Consider the following 14,015-nt stretch of genomic DNA (forward strand, 5'->3'; position numbering starts at 1 on the left):
GTATGAAGTGAGTCGATTTAGTCAGCCTATCAACAATCACCCAAATCGCATCACTTCCTTTCGGAGTACTCGGCAACCCAGTCACAAAGTCCATACATATGATATCCCACTTCCATTCTATAATATTCAACAAATGCATTAGTTCAGACGGTCTCTGATGCTCGACTTTAGATTTTTGACAAATTAAGTAAGAATAACCAAATTGTGCAATGTACCTTTTAATCCATGAACACCGGAACATTTTCTTTAAATCCGGATACATAAGTGGCTCCTGCATGAATACTCAAACTGCTTTGATGACTCTCCTCTAAGATCATGCTCTTAAGCTCTAGCACATCAGGTACACAAACTCTGCCTTGAAACTTCAGAATTCCATTCTCATCAATCTGGAAATCCTCATTGTTGCCTTGACCTACTAATGTTAGTGAATCAACCAAAGCCAAATCCAATCTCCATTTCTCTTTGATCTCTTCAAGAAAACCACTGGTTAGGTTCAACATACCCAACTTCACACTATTCGAAGTCACTTCACATACTAAGCTCAACTCTCTAAATTGTTCAATCACTTCTACCTCTCTGACCATCATCGCCGACATGTGCAAAGATTTCCTACTCAAAGCATCTACTACCATATTGTCTTTACCAGGATGATAATTCAAACCAAAGTCATAGTCCTTCAAAAATTCTAAACATCTCCCTTGTCTCATGTTAAGCTCCTTCTGATCAAAGAGATACTTCAAACTCTTGTGACCACTTAGAACTTCAAATCTAGAACCATATAAGCAGTACCTTCAAATCTTCAGAACAAAACAACTGCAACTAACTCCAAATCATGTGTAGGATAACTTCTCTCGTGAATCTTCAATTATCGAGACGCATAATCCACCACCTACCCATTCTGCATAAGCATTCCACCTAAACCCATCTTAGATACATCACAATAAACCACAAACGGTTTTGTAGGATTAGGTAGAATCATCACTGGTGCAGTTGTTAACTTCTTCTTCAAAGCTTGAAAATTTTCTTCACATTGTAGATCCCATACAAAAGGTTTACCCTTCTGAGTCAATTGCGTCAAAGGTAAGGCCATCTTTGAGAAACCCTAAATAAATCTCTGACAATAACCAACCATGCAAAGACAACTTCTGATCTTAGTAATCACCTTCGGAGCCTCCTACTATAACACTGCATTAACTTTCGAAGGATCTACCGCTATACCGCCACTAGAAATCACATGACCCAAAAAACTGATTTCCCACAACCAGAACTCACACTTAGATAGTTTCGCAAACAACTTCTTTTATTTTAAAACCTGAAGTACAATACGGAGATGTTATGCATGTTCTTCATCTAATTTAGAGTAACACCTTAAACCTCACACATAATTTTTCGCGTAAATTAAATATAAAATAAAACCACGTAGGGTGTCACACATTCATAACACACATGACCTTCTCTGTAACACGGGTTTCAATGGTAAATTTTAATACACACATTTTTAATAAGGATGTTTACACGACATCCCACTTATCTGGATCATACATGGGATGTTTACACGACATCCATCTCATCTGATCGGTATTATATATTCACATAATAAGACATTTATAACTTGTCATTGCATGCTCACTTCCATTTTAAAGTATCATCGCAGCGGAATTATCATCACAATTATGGAAGATAAAACAAGTAGTAACATCTATTCTCAACTTCAATTGTAATAACAAAATAAGAGAATTGTAATTAATAAACTCAACATCTTAAGAATTCTCAACAAAAAAATTAGTCTTATGACTTCAACATAATCAGACATAAGGAATAAAATAAGCGTTTAAACCAACCCGATGTTACATGATCAGAGCAAGATACCCCTACTAAAAGCGACAAAATAAAGAAGTAATCCAAGAGCTACCTTCCACTTACTTTAGCAATACTACTCTTGAGTATCTGCATGATGCCCATGTAAAGGCAACATTCAAACAAAAGGGGTGAGAATTCATTTCAATAATAAAGATATAGAATGAAGAATAAAATACATCTACACAATCATGCACAATAATATATCACATTCTTACATTCCAATCATAATCAACATCATACATAACAACATCTCAATTATCATCAACATCATACAAATCATATCTCAATTATCATTAACATCATATGCAACAACATTTCATCCAACAACACATCAACAATAATCAATACAAATGCAACACTTATGCAATATACTCAACACCGACTCGACATGCACATGGTACCAAATATGAACGCTCAGGTTCATCTCACTCCATGATCCCCACCATAAGATCGACTCTCTCTTAGAACCGGAGCACACCAAAATTGCTACCATCACCATAGGTAACACTTCACTAATCCCTCATAATAGAACTTAGCTACTCGCACCCGATCCATCACAATGGGATCGAGGCTCACCAAAACTCGTTACCATCAACATAGGTAACGCTTCACTAATTCCCCATAATAAGAATTAGCTACTCGCACCGATCCATCACCCTAGAATCGAGGCTCACCAAAATTGGACCGAAACCCGTACACCAAGATGCATGACTCTCAAATAACATGCATTAACACAACAAGGTTCACCTAAAGGATCCCCACACGCATCTCATCATTTATACATCACATCATTCATCATGCAACAACCAATTCATGTTGCCACGTGAATAATATAAACAAACATCAGCAACTTATCAACATCTTAACATCATTGACATACAACATAATCATCAATCCACAGTATTAAAAAAATGCAACGATCCATCAACCAAACATATAAACCAATACATTTATTAACATATTAGGCATGTGAATATTATTAAAACATATCAATAATAACTACCATGTTATAAGTCTGAGCGTTAGCTTTCTATAACTATCAATAATCGTACTTATGAAATAAAAGTTATGACCAAAATCGTCGGGATGTGTCAACAATTCATTAACCGAACGTATGAACAAAAACTTCACCAACACAGTAGGAATATGAATAATACTCAATAAATTCACTTATCACCATCACATTATATCTCTTAGATTCAGTTTTCTAATGCTTCAAACCCCAACTCAAAATGATTCACGAGTTGAAAAATATGATCAAAACCGCGCACGAAGGCGTTGTTATAAAGTTGTTGTTTTCTAAAATTTCCAACATAATTTTCATCTTCTTCAACCCCAAAAACATCCATGCAATAATCTCAAAAATTATTTTATTCCTGAAAAAAGTTATAGCCCTCTGTTTCAGATATCCAACGCTTTAAACGACACTCGATTTGGACTTACGGATCAAAAGTTATGACCAAAATGATTTCGACCGAAAAACATAAAAAATGCTCGCGATTGCGACGGACGGAATGCAGAATTTTCTGCGTTTTTCATTGTTGGAGGCCTTTCGGACCTCCGATTTCGATTCCGTAAAAAGGCAAATGCTCAGAAAATTATGACCCATGTAATACTTTAATTATATAAAGTTAATTTACAGTTTTAACACAATTAAATAATTTAATCACAACTTTAAGATTATGCCTAAAACCTTCGAAATTGCAACAATGGTGAATATAAGTTTAATCATCAAAACAGAAAACTACACACATATAAGACAAATGAAATTCATCATATCATCATCATATAATAATCACCATAGCATCCAAATTCAAAATTATGAATCAAAACACTCAACCCTAAGGAGGTTAAGGGTTCCTCCATTCTATCCTTCTATCATATCATTTACTATTGGAACAAGTTCTCACCCTTACCTTAGATTTTCCAACAAGATGCATAATTCAAACTTTAACAATGGAGTTTTCCTTTAGCCCTAACCCTTGCCTCTTCTCACCACAAAATTCTATTTTACGTAAAATCCTCTAAACTCTCTTACTAACCTTTTTATCATTAACTTACTTCCCCCTCAATTAGAAACTTCCACCATTGCCCTCACTTATCATCTTAGTTACCACCATACCCCTCTTGGCTTTAATTTTTTTTAACAAAATAATACTAATAATATTCTTCTGTTTCTCCATATTATTTCTACTCTTCTATTTTATTCCAACCAATTAAATAAAATAGTTATAGGCTAATTATTAAAAATTCTCATTATCCCCATTAAATAAGTAAAATAACTAAATTTCATTATTTAATTAAGATGCTCATATTCTAGTTATTTTATTATTTATTTAATTAATTTGAATAAAACATTATTTATTTCAATCACTAATTAAAATTCTAATTAATTATCAACAACTATACCAAACTCTTACTTCCTCCATACTTCTATTTTTAGGATACCTACTCCCACAATCATACACAATTAATTTAAAACACTCATTAATCCTATAAAAATCTAAATAATTCAAATTAATTAATTAATTAAATTCGGGGTGTTACAACTCTCCCCCACTTAAGAAATTTTCGCCCTCAAAAATTACTTGAGGAAAATAGAGTCGGATACGACTCCTTCGTCTGCTTCTCACATTCTCAAGTCATGCTCCCACCAGCTGGTCCACCCCAACTACCTTCACTAAGGCAACCTCTTTACCATGAATCGGTTTCACTTCCCGATCCTCTATCTGCATATATGATGCATCAACAGTCAGATTATCTCCCACCTACACATCATCCACTTGGATCACATGAGATGAATCCGAAATATATCTCCTCAACTGAGACACGTGAAACACATCATGAAGATTAGCAAGCAGCGACAACAAAACGATCCTATAGGCCATCTCTCATATCCTCTGTAAATTCTGGTACGAGCCAACAAAACGTGGTGTGGGCTTTCGAGACTTCAAAGCTCGACCAACACTAGTTACCAGCATAACCCTCAAAAACACGTGATCTCCCTCTTGGAACTCAAGCACGTTCCTCCTCTTGTCATGTTAACTTTTCTGAAGACTCTACAATGCTTTCATCTTTTCTTGGATCATCTTGATCTTTTCAGTCGTCAAGTGAACAATCTCAGGTCCGAGCACAAAATGTTCGCCTGACTCATACTAACATAAATAAGTTCTATATCTCCTACCATACAACGCCTCATATGGTCTATTTTGATACTAGAATAGAAACTAGTATTGTAGGTAAACTCAATCAATGACAAGTAGTTATCACAAGTACCTCCTTGTTCTAACACATAAACCCTCAATAGGTCCTCCAAGGATTGGATAGTCCTCTTTATTTGACCGTCCGTCTATGTAAGATAAGAAGAACTCAACTTCAACTTAGTACCTAAAGTAGCCCGCAGACTCTCCAATAATCTCTATGTAAATCTCGGATCTCTATCTGATACAATACTTGAAGGATTACCATTCAACTTCACAATATCATCAATATACAATTCATTCAGCTTTTGCAAAGGATAATTGTCCCCATTGGTACAAAATGAGTCGATTTGGTCAATTTATCCATAATCACCCAAATTGAATCATATCCCTTTGAAGTCTTCGGTAAATCTGTTACAAAATCCCTGAAATTACTATCCCATTTCCATTATGGAATATTCAATGGTTGCATCAGACCCAACGACTTCTGATGCTTGATCTTTGACTTCAGACATGTCAAACAAGCATACACAAATTTGGCATCCTCTTTCTTCATTCTTGGCCATCAAAACATCTTCTTCAAATCTTGATACATATTAGCATCAGGAATACTCAATCCACTTCTGTGACCCTCCTCAAGAATACTCCTATTAAATCTGGGCACATTAGAAACACAAATTCTATCTCTGAACATCATCACACCATTTTCATCAACTCGGAAATCACATATGTTACCTTGGTTGATTATTGTGAGACGATCTATCAAATTCAAATCAGATCTCTGACCTTATCTGATCTCTTTAAGGATACCACTCGTCGACTTCAACATATCCCACTTCACACTGTTAGGAGTTTCTCCACCCACTAACTCATATCTTTGAATTGCTCAATCAATTCTAACTCTCGAGCCTTAAGCATCAATCTGTGTAAAAGCTTCTTACTCATTGCATCAACTACAATATTAGCTTTACCTGAATGGTAACTCAAATTGAAATCATAATCCTTCAAAACTTCAAGCCATCTCCCCTACCTCATATTCGACTCCTCTCATCAAATAAATATTTCAAACACTTGTGATCACTGAACACTTCGAATTTGGATTCAAATACGTAGTGCCTCCAAATCTTCCATATGAATAACACTGTTGTCAACTCAAGATCATGTGTAGGGTAATTCCTTTCATGAAATCTCAACTGTCTCTAAGAATAAGCCATAACTTGACCATTTTGCATCAACACACCTCCTAGACCCATCTTCGAAGCATCACAATATACAACAAAGGACTCACTTGGATTCGTCGAAATCAAAATTGGAGCAGCCATCAACTTCTTCTTGAGTTCCTGGAAACTCTTTTCACAATGCACATCCCAAACATACGCTAGACCCTTTCGAGTCAACTGAGTTAACAACAATGCTAAATTTGAAAAACCTTTAATGAACTTCCTGTAGAAACCAGTCAATCCAAGAAAAACTTCTAATCTCAGTGGCATACTTCAGAGTCTCCCATTGTAACACGACACATATCTTCAATAGATTCATAACTATACCACTACTAGAATCACATGATCAAGGAAACTCACTTTCTTTAACCATAACTCGCATTTGGAAAAGCTTTGCATACAGATGGTTCTCTTCCAATGCCTACAATACAATTATCAGATCACTCATAGCCTTATACTACCGTCCCTCTTCTTCACTAATGGCACTAACACACCCCACAGAGAAACACTTGGTTAAACAAACTTCTTCTGAAGCAAATATTCTAGTTGCTTCTTCAATTCCCTAACTCTAAAGTAGACACCCTATAAGGAGTCATCGACACCAGACTAGTACCAGGTACTAAGTCTATAGAAAAATCCACTTCGTGCTCTGGAGGCAAATCACTGATGTCTTCAGGAAACACTTCAGGAAATTCACACACTCTAGGAAGATCACGAACAACTCCATGTCCTCTAGCTTCCAACGAAGCTAACATTACAAACACTTGTTCCATATCCTTCACGGATTCTCTCACTTGCTTAGCTGATACAAATGTCAATTCTTCACCTCTATCAAATTCAAATTCACGCTCTAGAGGCAAGTTGCAGATATCTTTAGAAAAACATCAAGAATCACGCACCACTGGTATAACGCTAGTCGCCACACTTCTCTCCACTCTCCGAGAAACAACACTAACCATACCTGGTCGTTTTCCCTAAAGACTTCCCAACTTGACTGGCAGACAGGAATCTCGAATCCACAACATCTTCAATGTTAGGAACAACACAACTTTAACATCGCCTGAGCTCTTGCAATCAACGACACACTGCACCAACTTATCAAAACAATTGTTAAACACTTGGTTTAACTCCAACCAAGTTATTCCAAGAATAACGTCAACTTATTCCAATAAAATATAAACCATACACATCCTCAGGGAACACGTCAGGATACTCAACTCACCACTGGCTCATCTCTAGCCAAAACATCTCCTTCCCCCTCACAAGGAAGCGACTAACGAGAACACCTGACCGTATTCCCTCAAGGATCACACCATTCTTCTAACCAACACCATCCTCGAATCCAACCTCTCTTCGGTTTCAGGAAAAGCACAACATTCTCAAAACAGGTTAACTAACCAACATTTCACTCTTACATGCAACAACATAATGTCCAAGCTTGATACAGTTGGAACATCCAAGATAAGCATACGCTTCTTCCCCACTTATTTCATTCCCAACCTGCAAATGGAATATAAAACAAGCATAGACAGTGTTCTCACACACATGTCGCATAGTAGGGAACAAACATAATTAAACAACCTGGCCGGACGGACCGACCTGCTCTGATACCACTAAAGTAACACCCTAAACCTCACACATAATTTATCGCGTAAATTAAATATAAAAATAAAACCATGTAGGGTGTCACACATTCATAACACACATGACCTGCTCCGTAACACGGGTTTCAATAGTAAATTTTCATACACACATTTTTAATAAGGATGTTTACACGACATCCCACTTATCTGAATCATATCTGGGATGTTTACACGACATCCATCTTATCTGATCGGTATTATATATTCACATAATAAGACATTTATAACTTGTCATTGCATGCTCACTTCCATTTTAAAGTATCATCGCAGCGAAATTATCATCACAATTATGAAAGATAAAACAAGTAGTAACATCTAGTCTCAACTTCAATTGTAATATCTGTAGCGGTGTATTCGTCGCTATATGATCTATCGGTTAAACCATAAGCTAAGAGATACATGAAAATTTTCGAGTCGCCACCGCACTTTTATTTATCCAAAGGACTGGCTAAAAAGCGAACAAAAGCCTAAGAAGTTTTACACGTAGAAAACTAATAAAAAGATCAGAGAGTCTGGGTAAGGGGTAAATTACGCAATGGGAAGGTGTTAGGCACCCACTACGTCCTAGGTACTCCTAGGGAGCCCTTTTCACACTTGTTATGCTAAATTGTTATTTGTTATGACAAAAATATTGTGCAAACATGATTGGGATGATGAGAAAAGAATATACAAGTTTTATTATTTATTGGGTTCGAACGGATGAACCCGTTGCCTACGTACCTTCCATCAAAGGTAAGGATCAGAACGCCGTAGTTCGGCTAAAAGATTTCCAAAAGTGGGTTAGGTTCAATTTTAAACACAAACCCTAGGTCTTACGTTATCCACGGGAGAAAACTCAACCTTATATAAACAACAACGTCCACCATGTGAGAAAAGCTTCAACTTGCCAGAGAGGGGTTAACCCTATAATAGGCAAGGAAGGCTTACAATTCAATCACTAAAGATAGAAGGTGAGATTAACATCAACCACTAAGATAAATCAAACCTATAGCTCATGTATGAAAGCATTAATGGACAAAGCCAAAACAAGTGAATGAGTGAAGTTACTGATTATGATTATGAAAATGGAGTCAAAGTATGATTAAGATCAATTCAAATAAGTATTATGAAATGAGTTTGAAAAAAGGTCAAGGACTTGAGTCCAGGTTTTTAGTTTGAAAACATGAAGATGTTTGCACAACACTTATGTCAAGTTTGAAAAGTAAAGTGTGAAAAGGTTTAGGACATAATGAATGATGAATGGATGAGGATGGATAGTAAAACTTCTTAGAAGGTTCACTTCTTGAAATCATATAGCAGATGATTCAAGTGTGTCCTTTGGAATGCAATGGATAATAGAAAACAAACAAAGATGAAATCCAAAAGGCGGATATCGGATGCCAATCAATGGGCTTATACCAATCTCCTAAAACAAAATGGGATATCAGAGGCCACTCAATGGACTTACACTAATCTCCACAGGCAAAGAAATAAAAGGCGGATACCGGATACCAATAGATGGATTTACACCAGTCTCCTAAAACAGAACAGGATATCAGATGCCACTCAATGGACTTACACTAATCTCCTCAAAAGAAAAACAAAGATGAGAAATGGAAGTTAACTGCCAATCTGTCTGGACTTAGGTTAACTCCACAGTATGGTCCTAGGAAATCCAATGCCACGTTACAGGGACTTACAATGGATCCTCGCATACAAGAACAAAAGCAACAATATGATCACAGGAATGCAAATGCCAACTTACAGGGACCTATAATTGCAACCTCTCATACAAACAGATAAACAAAATATGATCACAGGAAAGCAGATGCCAACTTACAGGGACTTATAACTGCAACCTCACATACAAAACCAAACAGATCAAGTTATGATCACAGGATAACAGATGCCAACTTACAGGGACTTATAACTGTATCCTCACATACACACAGATAAACAGAAGATATGAGTGACCAATGAGGTCTTACACTCTATCCTTCCATATCACAGGAGCAAATGCCAAAGCAATGGACTTACAATTGTCCTCAATGGGCAAACAACAATGATAGCATCACAAAATAAATGAGATGATCATGTATTAATGGCAATTGATGATGATGATAAATGCATAGCATACAGGCAAGCAAGTGCACATGAAGCAAATCAAACAATCGATGAATAACAAACAGCACACTCTATAGCCAAACAATGGGGGCTCACACAAGAGGGTTTGACTTTAAAAGTCCACTGTAATGGGTAAAGGTTGCTCTTAACCTGGCCATTGAGGGACTCAGGTGAAGCAGATGAATAGGAAATGAGGGGTGTGCCTCATTGCTTCAATCTCAAATCAGAGAGAGCATCAAAGAAAGTGTGGGAGTTCAGAAAGTAGGAACTCTCTCCACATTATTGACTCGATTAGATCTTGGGTATTTATCTCATTGCTTCAACCATGTAATGGGAGCAAAGAGAGGACACACTGAATAGTGGGGGATAGATTACTTATCCCTACCTTCCACCAATTGCCTTACTTGAAGGACTTTTCCTGCTTGGGACAAATATAAACAAACACAAGCATTGCCTCTTAAGGAGGACTTCAGACAGTTTGCCCGGTCAAATAACAGACCGGGTCTCCAGACTACATGAAGAAGAAGTAATTATACCTCAAAGCAAATGCTAAATAGCAAAGCAAGCAATCAAGTTCAAAGAACTTAGGCAACTAAAGTACCTGAAAAAGTCAAACTTGTTAGTAAACAAGTCAACAGTCAAAAGCAAAATGAAATGAACCAATAGTCACACAGAGGGACCAATTGTGCAAGGCACAAAGACTCAAGTATATGAGTCACCTACAAGACAAGGGTTAGCACATGATAAACAATCAAACTAAAACATATTAGAATGATCCTCAAGGCATTGATGCTTAACCTGAAACAGATGAACTCAACATAAGCTCAGAAGGCCACTAGGACTAGCCTAGGGTCAAAGATGAAAGAAAAAGTCAAGGCAGCAAGAAAAAAGTCAACCCAAACCAAGTCTAAGCATTCAAGAAGCATTCTCAATTGGATTCATAATTATATCATGCATCATGGTCATTTCATATGCAAAAGGATGCAAAGCATGGCAAGAGAAGCATACAAAAGTCAACAGCAAAGACTTCATTCACAAGTCAACTCAAACAATTTCAAAAATCATGAAATAAATCACACTCAATCCTAACATCTAACATGGTAAACATGTAAAATTTCAAGGCATTTGGATGAGAGGAAGGCAGCCAAGTAAAATCATGAAGTCACACCAAATTCAAGTAAGCATGGTGAAAGTCAACAAGCATGGGTCAACTTCAAAAAATCATATCAATTTGAAAACAGAAGAGAAATGAATGAGATTAACACCATTGCAAAGCTTGAGATGTCTAGTTATCACATATGAAATTTCATGGACATACAATATGATATGAGAATTTCACAAAAGATTTGGCAAGGCATAGCACAAAAAGTCAACAAATGACCACATATGGAAGAAAATTCTCAATCAAATGGAAAACAGCATGATTAATTCCAAGAAAATTCATACACAAACTAGACATATGAGGGATCATTCATGCAAAATTTGAAGTGATTTGGATGTAGGGAAGTGTGTGAACAAAAATTGTGAAAATGCATGATCATGGTATAGCACCAAATGCAACACACAACTTCAAAAAAATCATAACTCACAAACCATAAATGGGAAATGCACAAACTCTATATGGAAACAAAGGTCAATGTGTCTAGTTTCACCACAAAAAATTTCAAAGGCAAAGGATATGACATGAGAATTTCACAATTGAAATGGTAAGATGTATCATTTTGGCATACATGTCAAGAAAATAATTACCATAAAAAATCCAGCCAATGGAAAAATTATTAAAAATCACCATTAAATGAAGGACACATTCATGATCATGAGGAAAAAATTTCAAGATTTTTGGATGAAATGTGGATGAGAAATTAATTTGTGAAATTGGATGATAAATTGGTGCAAGCACGAACAAGAAGCATGGCAATATGGGGTCAACCAAGTCAACGGATGGCAAATTTGTAATATTTGCTTTCATTAAACAAAACGACATCGTTTCGGGGGCGCCCAGGAAATGTCCTGATTGGCCCGCCCCCAATGAAACAGTGGCAAAGGCAAAGACAACCAATCACCACCCAATTCTGGAAAACTCCTGCAGCAATAGGGTTTCTACTAGCAGGGCACATGCTCATCTTCAAACAATTATCATGGCCAACAAACCTCCGACAAAATCACGCAAACCAACATGATAACACAAATGTAATACTCATGCAGCATAGAACAACAGCATGGCATTTCCAAGTTCATGCAACATTCGACCAGCATACAATAATCATCATCATTCACACAGCAAACAAACAAATAAACCAACATATTTCACATGGATTTTCTGGACATGGTGTTTAGTTCAAATAACAGCAGCAACAAACATCATCACCTCATGCTCATAATCATCAACTAACACTCGAAACAAGCAGATCACACAATAGCACATAAACAGCATGGTGTTCAAGGTATCTCAAAACTGCAGCAAGGTTATGTCAGCAATGGTATCAACAACATGTAACACAATGATTCGACCAAACCACACATAACAGTCACAAACCAATGGATTTCTGAGCAACTCAAAAATAGCAAACAGCAGGGCACTATGAACATCAACATCATTCGACCAAACAGGCAAACAACAGCATTCAAATGCAATTCATATGGTTTTTTTTAGGCACGTTCATGTGGTTCAAAACAGCATGGCAAGCTCCATCATTCAACAATGTTCATCAAAAAAAACAACAGCATATAGCAGCATAGACATTTGGCAATGTGTAGCAACAGGATTTATGCATCATTCTACAGTATGACCAATCAGCATAGCAGCAAGCATTTGGCAAATCACATGAGCACGACTCATGCACCAACAGACCAACAGCAGGAAGAAAATACTGGACAGTTGAGGTTTAACAGCATGGCATTGGTATTTTCATACATATGCAATCAACATCCAAGCAAGTCCAAACATTAAACACACAACAGCATGGTATTTTATGAGCAAGTTTGAAGTTTTCAATCAGCAGGGCAAATGCAGCAATGGTAACTCATGTTCATCATATAATCAAAACAAGCTCATCATCAACATACATTCTCAACCAAAATTCAAGAGGCATGGCAGCATATGTTTATCAGCATCATATCAAACAAAACAAAAGTACACGACAGCATATAAACAGCATTAGGGTTTGGCAGCAACATACATGCATCCTCATCAATCAAACACTAAACCATGAATGACCAACATATCCAGCCTCAACAATAAAACACGGCCATGAAGCAACATCATCACTAACATTCAACAATCAATCAATGTTTCCATAGTATGGTAATAGCATCATCATTAACCAACAACAAAACAAATGGAATTTCTGGATAGGGCATGTTTTGGAAACAGCAGCATGATATCATCATCATTCAAACAGCAGACCAAACAACAATATGCATTAACAGCATGGTTTGGTGTCTTCAAGCAAGCAACAACAATATCAAACCAACATGATTCGAACAAACATACAACCATCATGCATTACCAACCAACACAGCATAAGCATACTTCACGAAATTTTCTTGACAAAGTATTTGGTTCAAATAACAGCAACATGGTTAAGCAACATTCAAAATTTATCCTCAAGCCAAATTCATCATCATACAAATATCATGTGCAACATGTAACAATAACAGCCAATTTAGACATGATTCTGGAAAAGAAACTGAGCAAAGCTTAAGGTATTAATCATGAACAACAAGTGTTTACTGTCTTCATGCATACATCATCATAAAACAACATTCGAGCAAAAAAATTATAACAGCAGGGTTTAACTAGCAGCAAAAATTTATGTTGTCACCAACATCAAAACAAAATGTCTCGACCAAAACACACAATCAGCATGGTGATGGTATAGCAATATCATTCAGCAACATTTAAATAACAACAAAACCAAACACAACAAGTGGAATGCTGGAAACAGTATGAGGGTTTCAAAACAACAGCATGCCCTCATCAATAATAT

The sequence above is a fragment of the Lathyrus oleraceus genome, chromosome 4 (genome assembly GCF_024323335.1).
Source record: "Lathyrus oleraceus cultivar Zhongwan6 chromosome 4, CAAS_Psat_ZW6_1.0, whole genome shotgun sequence".
In the NCBI taxonomy this organism is placed as follows: domain Eukaryota; kingdom Viridiplantae; phylum Streptophyta; class Magnoliopsida; order Fabales; family Fabaceae; genus Lathyrus; species Lathyrus oleraceus.